The sequence below is a fragment of the Oncorhynchus masou genome, unplaced genomic scaffold (genome assembly GCF_036934945.1).
Source record: "Oncorhynchus masou masou isolate Uvic2021 unplaced genomic scaffold, UVic_Omas_1.1 unplaced_scaffold_6736, whole genome shotgun sequence".
Classification (NCBI taxonomy): Eukaryota; Metazoa; Chordata; class Actinopteri; order Salmoniformes; family Salmonidae; genus Oncorhynchus; species Oncorhynchus masou.
In genome coordinates, this window is record NW_027013185.1 from 1 (window position 1) to 10000 (window position 10000).

General features: G+C 47.0%; 1 pseudogene; it reads right to left on the minus strand.

Annotated features, from left to right (window-relative positions):
- Window positions 1-308: 308 nt before the first annotated feature.
- Window positions 309-10000, minus strand: part of LOC135536861 (pre-B-cell leukemia transcription factor 3-like) — a 13416-nt pseudogene continuing 3724 nt past the window's right edge.

Sequence of the window (10000 nt, forward strand, 5' to 3'; positions counted from 1 at the left end):
CTAAACAGGAACTAGCGTACTCATATCCTAAATGAAGCAACCTAAACAGGAACTAGCATACTCATTATCCTAAATGAAGCAACCTAAACAGGAACTAGCGTCCTCATATCCTAAATGAAGCAACCTAAACAGGAACTAGCGTCCTCATATCCTAAATGAAACAAATTGAATTCAGGTTGAGGAGGGGGGAGAGGAGACAAGCTTCCACTATGGTCGGAGGTGTGAGAAGGGACCGATGGAAGGACTATAGTTCTAGGTGGGATGAATGACCACAACACATAAAAGGTTTCCTAAAAGAGAATCAGTACCGGTGGTGAACATGTTGCTTAAAGGGAGTTTTTGCTCTCAGCAGAGTCCAGTTGAAATTCCTCATCTTTCATCTGGAAGCCTGGATAACAGAAAATGGAAGGGACTTGAAAACCTCCCATCATGACTTCATTAAGCCCCGAGTCTCATTGCCTACATCAATTGTATTGGAATTGTAAGCACTGCTATAGAACATTAAATGAAGATAAAAAATTTTTTTAAAAAGGGCTTAGGTTTGATTTGATTTGACGTCAGAGCGTGAACATTTTAATAATTTGTTGTGTTGATTTTTATTATCAATATTTAATTATCATTTGCAATTTTAACAAACAATGCCAGATGTCCCTCCATCCCTCCCTGCCCACCACCCACCCAACTACCACTAGCAACCACCCCTAGCAACCACCCACCCAACTACCCCTAGCAACCACCCACCCAACTACCCCTAGCAACCACACACCCCACTACACCTATCAACCACCCACCCCACTACCCCCTAGCAACCACCCACCCAACTACCCCTAGCAACCACCCACCCAACTACCCCTAGCAACCACACACCCCACTACACCTATCAACCACCCACCCCACTACACCTAGCAGCCACCCACCCAACTACCCCTAGCAACCACACACCCCACTACACCTATCAACCACCCACCCCACTACCCCTAGCAACCACCCACCCAACTACCCCTAGCAACCACCCACCCAACTATCCCTAGCAGTACCACAGTCACAGGGGTGTCAAACTCATTCTGCCTCCGCAGGCCAGAATTACAGAGGTCTGGAGAGGTCGTATTCAAAATGTGTTATATTTCTTTGCAGTCAAAATGGACCAAACAATTGTCAGTCAAAATGGTGAGAAAAAAAATAGCCCTCTAACCATAGTTTGGGGATTTTTATGCTCCTTGACCGTCTAGCTTTCATTTCAGTTGTTAGCAACCTGGACCAGTGAAAAGACTGTATAAATGTAGGTCCAATATCATTTATACACAGTTTTCATTTATTTTGAAATGTATATAGATGGTTTTATTTATTTTTTGGATCCCATGGGCCGTATGTTTGATACCCCTCGTCTACAATATTACTTCTTAGAAAGTTGAATAAGTGAAACAATGAAAACACAATAACAAAAGAAAAATGAATAAATTACAAGAGTAGGAAAAAACAAGAAACAAGCAAGCAGCAATAACAGCAGCCAGAAATCATCATTTTTGTTAAAGTATCGCCACTTCTGTGTTACTATCCAAATCTATATATATATGTTACCGTGAAATGTATACATTTCCCTTTTTCTTGTTTTTACACATTTACCGCAACATATACATACGACTCTGGTCTTACCACCAAGTGTGCCTACCAGAGTTGGGGCGTGGTGGGTGAGTTAGCCTGGCTGTTGTGGATGGCTGCTGCCACAGCGTGGGTTGCCGTCACCGCTGTCTTGGCTGCATAGAGGTTAGCCTCCTCCTGGAACTTGCCGATGTTCTTCTTGTACCGGATCCTCTTGTTGCCGAACCAATTGGACACCTGAGTAGGACATCGGCAAGTTCCAGGAAAGGGAATAGAGAGAGAGAGCGAGAGAGAGAGAGAGAGAGAGGGATGGATGAGAGATAAAGGGGAAATAATGTAGTGAGTCAGACATTGTCCACCATTTTGAAAAAACATTACTTCAGGTTGTCCCCGCCCCTGGAGAGGAGTAGGAGGCAATCAACCGAACGTGAGACGAGGTGCAACCAAATAAATCAAAGGAGCATTCTGAAGTAAACAAGAGCGACTCTTGCTCACAATTAAAATCTTGATGTTTTATTGACCTAATTCTGAGTTAAAGTCGTGACCGTTTCGGCCAGTCATGATTTCAACTCAAAATTAGATAAATAAATAAAGCATTGTGGACGAGAGTCGCTCATATTCCAGTCCCAGAGTCTGCAAGGACCAATCAGGACTGTCGTGTGGATGGCCAGCCAACTATTAGATACGGTCCATCACCAATCTCTCTACAGCTGTCACCAAAGACTGTGATGAGTATTCCATCGAGAGAATAATATTTGCACTAAGCTACTGTCTAATGTCAATGTTGTGACCATAGAAATAGAACGCATTGTATTTCAATGGTTGTTACCATGGCTCGTGCATTTACAACACAAAAATTCATTCCAAGAAAGTGGCACATTTTCTAAAGATAGTCAGGATAGGTCTGTCTATTATGGCCTGGTTATTTTATTTATTTAACCAGGCAAGTCAGTTAAGAACAAATTCTTATTTTCAATGACGGCCTAGGAACAGTGGGTTAACTGCCTGTTCAGGGGCAGAACGACAGATTTGTACCTTGTCAGCTCAGGGATTCGAACTTGCAACCTTTCGGTTACTAGTCCAACGCTCTAACCACTAGGCTACGCTGCTGCCTCTACACTCTAACCACTAGGCTACCCTGTCTCAATTCAGCAACTACATTCCTCTTCTTTCCAGTCCTGTCATTGGCCAACGAGACTGGCCTTTCGGAGCAATGTTCAAATACGAACATTCTATCGTTAATGAGCTCGAAGAGAGATAATTTTATCCTGATTCAATAACCTCCACTAGCTATCATCCAATCACAATGTTTATGCAAATTAGACCGAAAGGAAAACATTCTAACTTTATTCATGAATTTGATTGGAAACATTGTAACATTGGGCATTCTGACTTAATACATGTCACTGTAAAGATAAACATTGGAGCGCGAGGAGAACAGAGTGTTTCCCTTTATTGCATATTTACTAGCAGCCAGAGTGATCACATCACACCAGAGAAGCACTCAGACTTCTATCTCGTTCACTCTGTGAACACTGTTGCCTATTTTGTATCCAGCAAGCAAGAGCAAGGTCCTTCTTTTCTCAAATATATATATTTTATCATTTCTCAAAATAAGTGACCAAACTATATTGATAAGTCTGGAAAAACGGATCGGGCTCGGCTACTGGTTCAAGAGCTGTAAGGTGAATAGAGAGAGGAGGAAAGAGAGAGACGGCCAGTGGAGATGCTAGTGGAGAGGCTAGTGGAGATGCTAGTGGAGAGGCTAGTGGAGAGGCTAGTGGAGAGGCTAGTGGAGATGCCAGTGGAGATGCCAGTGGAGAGGCTAGTGGAGAGGCTAGTGGAGATGCTAGTGGAGAGGCTAGTGGAAAGGCTAGTGGAGATGCTAGTGGAGAGGCTAGTGGAGATGCTAGTGGAGATGCCAGTGGAGATGCCAGTGGAGAGGCTAGTGGAGAGGCTAGTGGAGATGCCAGTGGAGATGCCAGTGGAGAGGCTAGTGGAGATGCTAGTGGAGAGGCTAGTGGAGATGCTAATGGAGAGGCCAGTGGAGATGCCAGTGGAGAGGCTAGTGGAGATGCTAGTGGAGAGGCAAGCGGAGATGCTAGGGGAGAGGCTAGTGGAGAAGCTAGTGGAGATGCTAGTGGAGATGCTAGTGGAGATGCCAGTGGAGAGGCTAGTGGAGAGGCCAGTGGAGATGCCAGTGGAGAGGCTAGTGGAGAGGCTCATGGAGATGCTAGTGGAGAGGCTAGTGGAGAGGCTAGTGGAGATGCTAGTGGAGAGGCTAGTGGAGATGCTAGTGGAGATGCTAGTAGAGATGCCAGTAGAGATGTATGTAACACCTCCACTGGGGACTGTTACAGACATATAGAGGTTGTAGCAGGGGACTGTTACATAAATATAGAGGTTGGAGCAGGGGACTGTTACAGACATATAGAGGTTGGAGAGGTTGGAGCAGGGGACTGTTACAGACATATAGAGGTTGGAGAGGTTGGAGCAGGGGACTGTTACAGACATATAGAGGTTGGAGCAGGGGACTGTTACAGACATAGAGGTTGGAGCAGGGGACTGTTACATACATATAGAGGTTGGAGAGGTTGGATCAGGGGACTGTTACAGACATATAGAGGTTGGAGTAGGGGACTGTTACAGACATATAGAGGATGGAGCAGGGGACTGTTACAGACATATAGAGGTTGGAGGTTAGCCGGGACTGTTACAGACATATAGAGGATGGAGCAGGGGACTGTTACAGACATATAGAGGATGGAGCAGGGGACTGTTACAGACATATAGAGGTTGGAGTAGGGGACTGTTACAGACATATAGAGGATGGAGCAGGGGACTGTTACAGACATATAGAGGATGGAGCAGGGGACTGTTACAGACATATAGAGGTTGGAGTAGGGGACTGTTACATACATATAGAGGTTGGAGAGGTTGGATCAGGGGACTGTTACAGACATATAGAGGATGGAGCAGGGGACTGTTACAGACATATAGAGGATGGAGCAGGGGACTGTTACAGACATATAGAGGTTGGAGAGGTTGGAGCTCGGGACTGTTACAGACATATAGAGGATGAAGCAGGGGACTGTTACAGACATATAGAGGTTGGAGAGGTTGGAGCTCGGGACTGTTACAGACATATAGAGGATGGAGCAGGGGACTGTTACAGACATATAGAGGATGGAGCAGGGGACTGTTACAGACATATAGAGGTATGGAGCAGGGGACTGTTACAGACATATAGAGGTTGGAGCAGGGGACTGTTACAGACATATAGAGGATGGAGCAGGGGACTGTTACAGACATATAGAGGTTGGAGCAGGGGACTGTTACAGACATATAGAGGTTGGAGAGGTTGGAGCAGGGGACTGTTACAGACATATAGAGGATGGAGCAGGGGACTGTTACAGACATATAGAGGTTGGAGCAGGGGACTGTTACAGACATATAGAGGTTGGAGAGGTTGGAGCAGGGGACTGTTACAGACATATAGAGGTTGGAGAGGTTGGAGCAGGGGACTGTTACAGACATATAGAGGATGGAGCAGGGGACTGTTACAGACATATAGAGGTTGGAGCAGGGGACTGTTACAGACATATAGAGGTTGGATAGGTTGGAGCAGGGGACTGTTACATACATATAGAGGTTGGAGAGGTTGGAGCAGGGGACTGTTACAGACATATAGAGGTTGGAGCAGGGGACTGTTACAGACATATAGAGGTTGGAGAGGTTGGAGCAGGGGACTGTTACAGACATATAGAGGTTGGAGAGGTTGGAGCAGGGGACTGTTACAGACATATAGAGGATGGAGCAGGGGACTGTTACAGACATATAGAGGTTGGAGCAGGGGACTGTTACAGACATATAGAGGATGGAGCAGGGGACTGTTACATACATATAGAGGTTGGAGCAGGGGACTGTTACAGACATATAGAGGTGGAGAGGTGGAGCAGGGGACTGTTACAGACATATAGAGGATGGAGCAGGGGACTGTTACAGACATATAGAGGTTGGAGCAGGGGACTGTTACAGACATATAGAGGTTGGAGAGGTTGGAGCTCGGGACTGTTACAGACATATAGAGGATGAAGCAGGGGACTGTTACAGACATATAGAGGTTGGAGAGGTTGGAGCAGGGGACTGTTACATACATATAGAGGTTGGAGCAGGGGACTGTTACAGACATATAGAGGTTGGATAGGTTGGAGCAGGGGACTGTTACATACATGTAGAGGTTGGAGCAGGGGACTGTTACAGACATATAGAGGATGGAGCAGGGGACTGTTACAGACATATAGAGGTTGGAGAGGTTGGAGCAGGGGACTGTTACAGACATATAGAGGTTGGAGAGGTTGGAGCAGGGGACTGTTACAGACATATAGAGGTTGAAGAGGTTGGAGCAGGGGACTGTTACAGACATATAGAGGTTGGAGCAGGGGACTGTTACAGACATATAGAGGTTGGAGCAGGGGACTGTTACAGACATATAGAGGTTGGAGCAGGGGACTGTTACAGACATATAGAGGTTGGAGCAGGGGACTGTTACAGACATATAGAGGTTGGAGCAGGGGACTGTTACAGACATATAGAGGTTGGAGCAGGGGACTGTTACAGACATATAGAGGTTGGAGCAGGGGACTGTTACAGACATATAGAGGTTGGAGCAGGGGACTGTTACAGACATATAGAGGATTGGAGCAGGGGACTGTTACAGACAGTATAGAGGTTGGAGCAGGGGACTGTTACAGACATATAGAGGATGGAGCAGGGGACTGTTACAGACATTATAGAGGTTGGAGCAGGGGACTGTTACAGACATATAGAGGATGGAGCAGGGGACTGTTACACTAGGTGCCTGTGGAACAGTTATTGTCGGAGGTTATGTGCTGTGCTCAAGGGCACAGCGGCAGGCAATAGCATCTAGGATTTGATACAGACAACCCTCCGGCTGCCAGCTTGCTTCCCGTCAAATCATTTCCCCATCAGACCTGGCATTCAAACTGGAAACCCTCTGGCTGCTGGCTCACCTCTCTACCCGCTAGGCTACCTAGCCTAAAACACAATCTGTGAGAGACAGATAAACAGAGGAAGTCATCTGACCTCTGAGAGAGGGGAAGGAGAAAGATGGAGAGAAAGAGAAAGAGAGAGAGTACATATGAGAGCACAGAGAGGGCACAGGAAGAGGGAGGGTGAGAGAGGGATAGAGAGAGAGACAGAGAGAGAGAGACAGAGAGAGAGAGAGAGTGAGAGACAGCGAGAGAGGTCGATACAGTATAACAGAGAGAGCACAGAACGAGGGAGGGTGAGAGAAAGAGAGAGAGACAGAGAGAGACAGAGAGAGAGACAGAGAGAGACAGAGAGAGAGGTCGATACAGTCTAACAGAGAGAGCACAGAAAGAGGGAGGGTGAGAGACAGAGAGAGAGAGAGAGAGACAGAGACAGAGAGAGAGCAGAGAGAGAGACAGAGAGAGAGAGCAGAGAGAGAGAGAGAGAGAGAGACAGCGAGAGGTCGATACAGTCTAACAGAGAGAGCACAGAACGAGGGAGGGTGAGAGAAGAGAGAGAGAGAGAGAGAGAGAGAGACAAAGACAGAGAGAGACAGAGACAGAGAGAGAGACAGAGAGAGAGAGAGAGAGAGAGACACAGAGAGAGAGAGACAGCGAGAGAGGTCGATACAGTCTAACAGAGAGCACAGGAAGAGGGAGGGTGAGAGACAGAGAGAGAGGAGAGAGAGACAGAGAGAGACACAGCGAGAGAGGTCGATACAGTCTAACAGAGAGAGCACAGAAAGAGGGAGGGTGAGAGACAGAGAGAGAGACAGAGAGAGAGAGAGAGAGAGAGAGACACAAAGAGAGAGAGAGAGAGAGACAGAGAGAGAGACAGAGAGAGAGAGAGAGAGAGAGAGAGAGACAGAGAGAGAGAGACACAGAGAGAGGTCGATACAGTCTAACAGAGAGAGCACAGGAAGAGGGAGGGTGAGAGACAAGAGAGAGAGACAGAGACAGAGAGAGAGAGAGAGAGAGAGAGACACAGAGAGAGGGTCGATACAGTCTAACAGAGAGAGCACAGGAAGAGGGAGGTGAGACGTATTGCTCCATACCGGGACTTGACAACTCCGGCCTCTCCCCCCAACTCACCAGAGAGAGAAACCAAACAGCTGCGCTCAATAATTCACTAGCATCTCCTCTCCTCCGCTCCTCCTCACCCCAGGCCAATAGACTCCCCCCTGTCAACCACGTTAGATTGATGTTCTGTCTGAGATGTTCATACAACCTAATGGATAATGTCTACTTCAGAGACTCCCACTAACTCAAACAAAGCTGTGAAGTAAGACAGCCAAAGGTTGGTAGATCTGTCCGGCAGGCTACAGGTGAGGGGCTCTGATCCATTGAGAGTGACCACTACCTGTATACAATATGTGTAGTGACATATCCATGGTGCTCCTTCTTCTTCCATACGAAGGGAGCCAGTGCCTGCTCTGTAGCCTGCTCTGTAGCCTGCTCTGTAGTCTGCTCTGTAGCCTGCTCTGTAGCCTGCTCTGTAGCCTGCTCTGTAGCCTGCTCTGTAGCCTGCTCTGTAGCCTGCTACTGCTCTGTAGTCTGCTCTGTAGTCTGCTCTGTAGTCTGCTACTGCTCTGTAGTCTGCTCTGTAGTCTGCTCTGTAGTCTGCTACTGCTCTGTAGTCTGCTCTGTAGCCTGCTCTGTAGCCTGCTCTGTAGCCTGCTCTGTAGTCTGCTCTGCAGTCTGCTCTGTAGCCTGCTCTGTAGTCTGCTCTGTAGCCTGCTCTGTAGTCTGCTCTGTAGTCTGCTCTGTAGTCTGCTCTGTAGTCTGCTCTGCAGTCTGCTCTGTAGCCTGATCTGTAGCCTGCTCTGTAGTCTGCTCTGTAGCCTGCTCTGTAGCCTGCTCTGTAGCCTGCTCTGTAGCCTGCTCTTTAGTCTGCTCTGTAGTCTGCTCTGTAGTCTGCTCTGTAGCCTGCTCTGTAGTCTGCTCTGTAGCCTGCTCTGTAGCCTGCTCTGTAGCCTGCTCTGTAGTCTGCTCTGTAGCCTGCTCTGTAGCCTGCTCTGTAGCCTGCTCTGTAGTCTGCTCTGTAGTCTGCTCTGTAGCCTGCTCTGTAGTCTGCTCTGTAGTCTGCTCTGTAGCCTGCTCTGTAGCCTGCTCTGCAGCCTGCTCTGTAGCCTGCTCTGTAGTCTGTTCTGTAGTCTTTGTAAAACTGCATGCAACTGTCATGAAGACTGTTAGTGGTTGTCTGTGCGCGTGCATGTATGTGGCTGTGTGGATTTTTTGAATGTTTTTTCTATACTGTACAGTGGGGCAAAAAAGTATTTAGTCAGCCACCAATTGTGCAAGTTCTCCCACTTAAAAAGATGAGTAAGGCCTGTAATTTTCATCAGAGGTACACTTCAACTATGACAGACAAAATGAGGAAAACAAAATCCAGAAAATCATTGTAGGATTTTTTATGAATTTATTTGCAAATTATGGTGGAAAATAAGTATTTGGTCACCTACAAACAAGCAAGATTTCTGGCTATCACAGACCTGTAACTTCTTCTTTAAGAGGCTCCTCTGTCCTCCACTCGTTACCTGTATTAATGGCACTTGTTTGAACTTGTTATCAGTATAAAAGACACCTGTCCACAACCTCAAACAGTCACTCCAAATTCCACTATGGCCAAGACCAAAGAGCTGTCAAAGGACATCAGAAACAAAATTGTAGACCTGCACCAGGCTGGGAAGACTGAATCTGCAATAGGTAAGCAGCTTGGTTTGAAGAAATCAACTGTGGTATCAATTATTAGGAAATGGAAGACATACAAGACCACTGATAATGTCCCTCGATCTGGGGCTCCACGCAAGACCTCACCCCGTGGGGTCAAAATGATCACAAGAACGGTGAGCAAAAATCCCAAAACCACATGGGGGGACTTAGTGAATGACCTGCAGAGAGCTTGGACCAAAGTAACAAAGCCTATAATCAGTAACACACTACGCCGCCAGGGACTCAAATCCTGCAGTGCCAGATGTGTCCCCCTGCTTAAGCCAGTACATGTCCAGGCCCGTCTGAAGTTTGCTAGAGAGCATTTGGATGATCCAGAAGAAGATTGGGAGAATGTCATATGGTCAGATGAAACCAAAATATAACTTTTTGGTAAAAACTCAATCGTCGTGTTTGGAGGACAAAGAATGCTGAGTTGCATCCAAAGAACACCATACCTACTGTGAAGCATGGGGGTGGAAACATCATGCTTTGGGGCTGTTTTTCTGCAAAGGGACCAGAACGACTCATCCGTGTAAAGGAAAGAAGGAATGGGGCCATGTATTGTGAGATTTTGAGTGAAAACCTCCTTCCATCAGCAAGGGCATTGAAGATGAAACATGGCTGGTTCTTTCAGCATG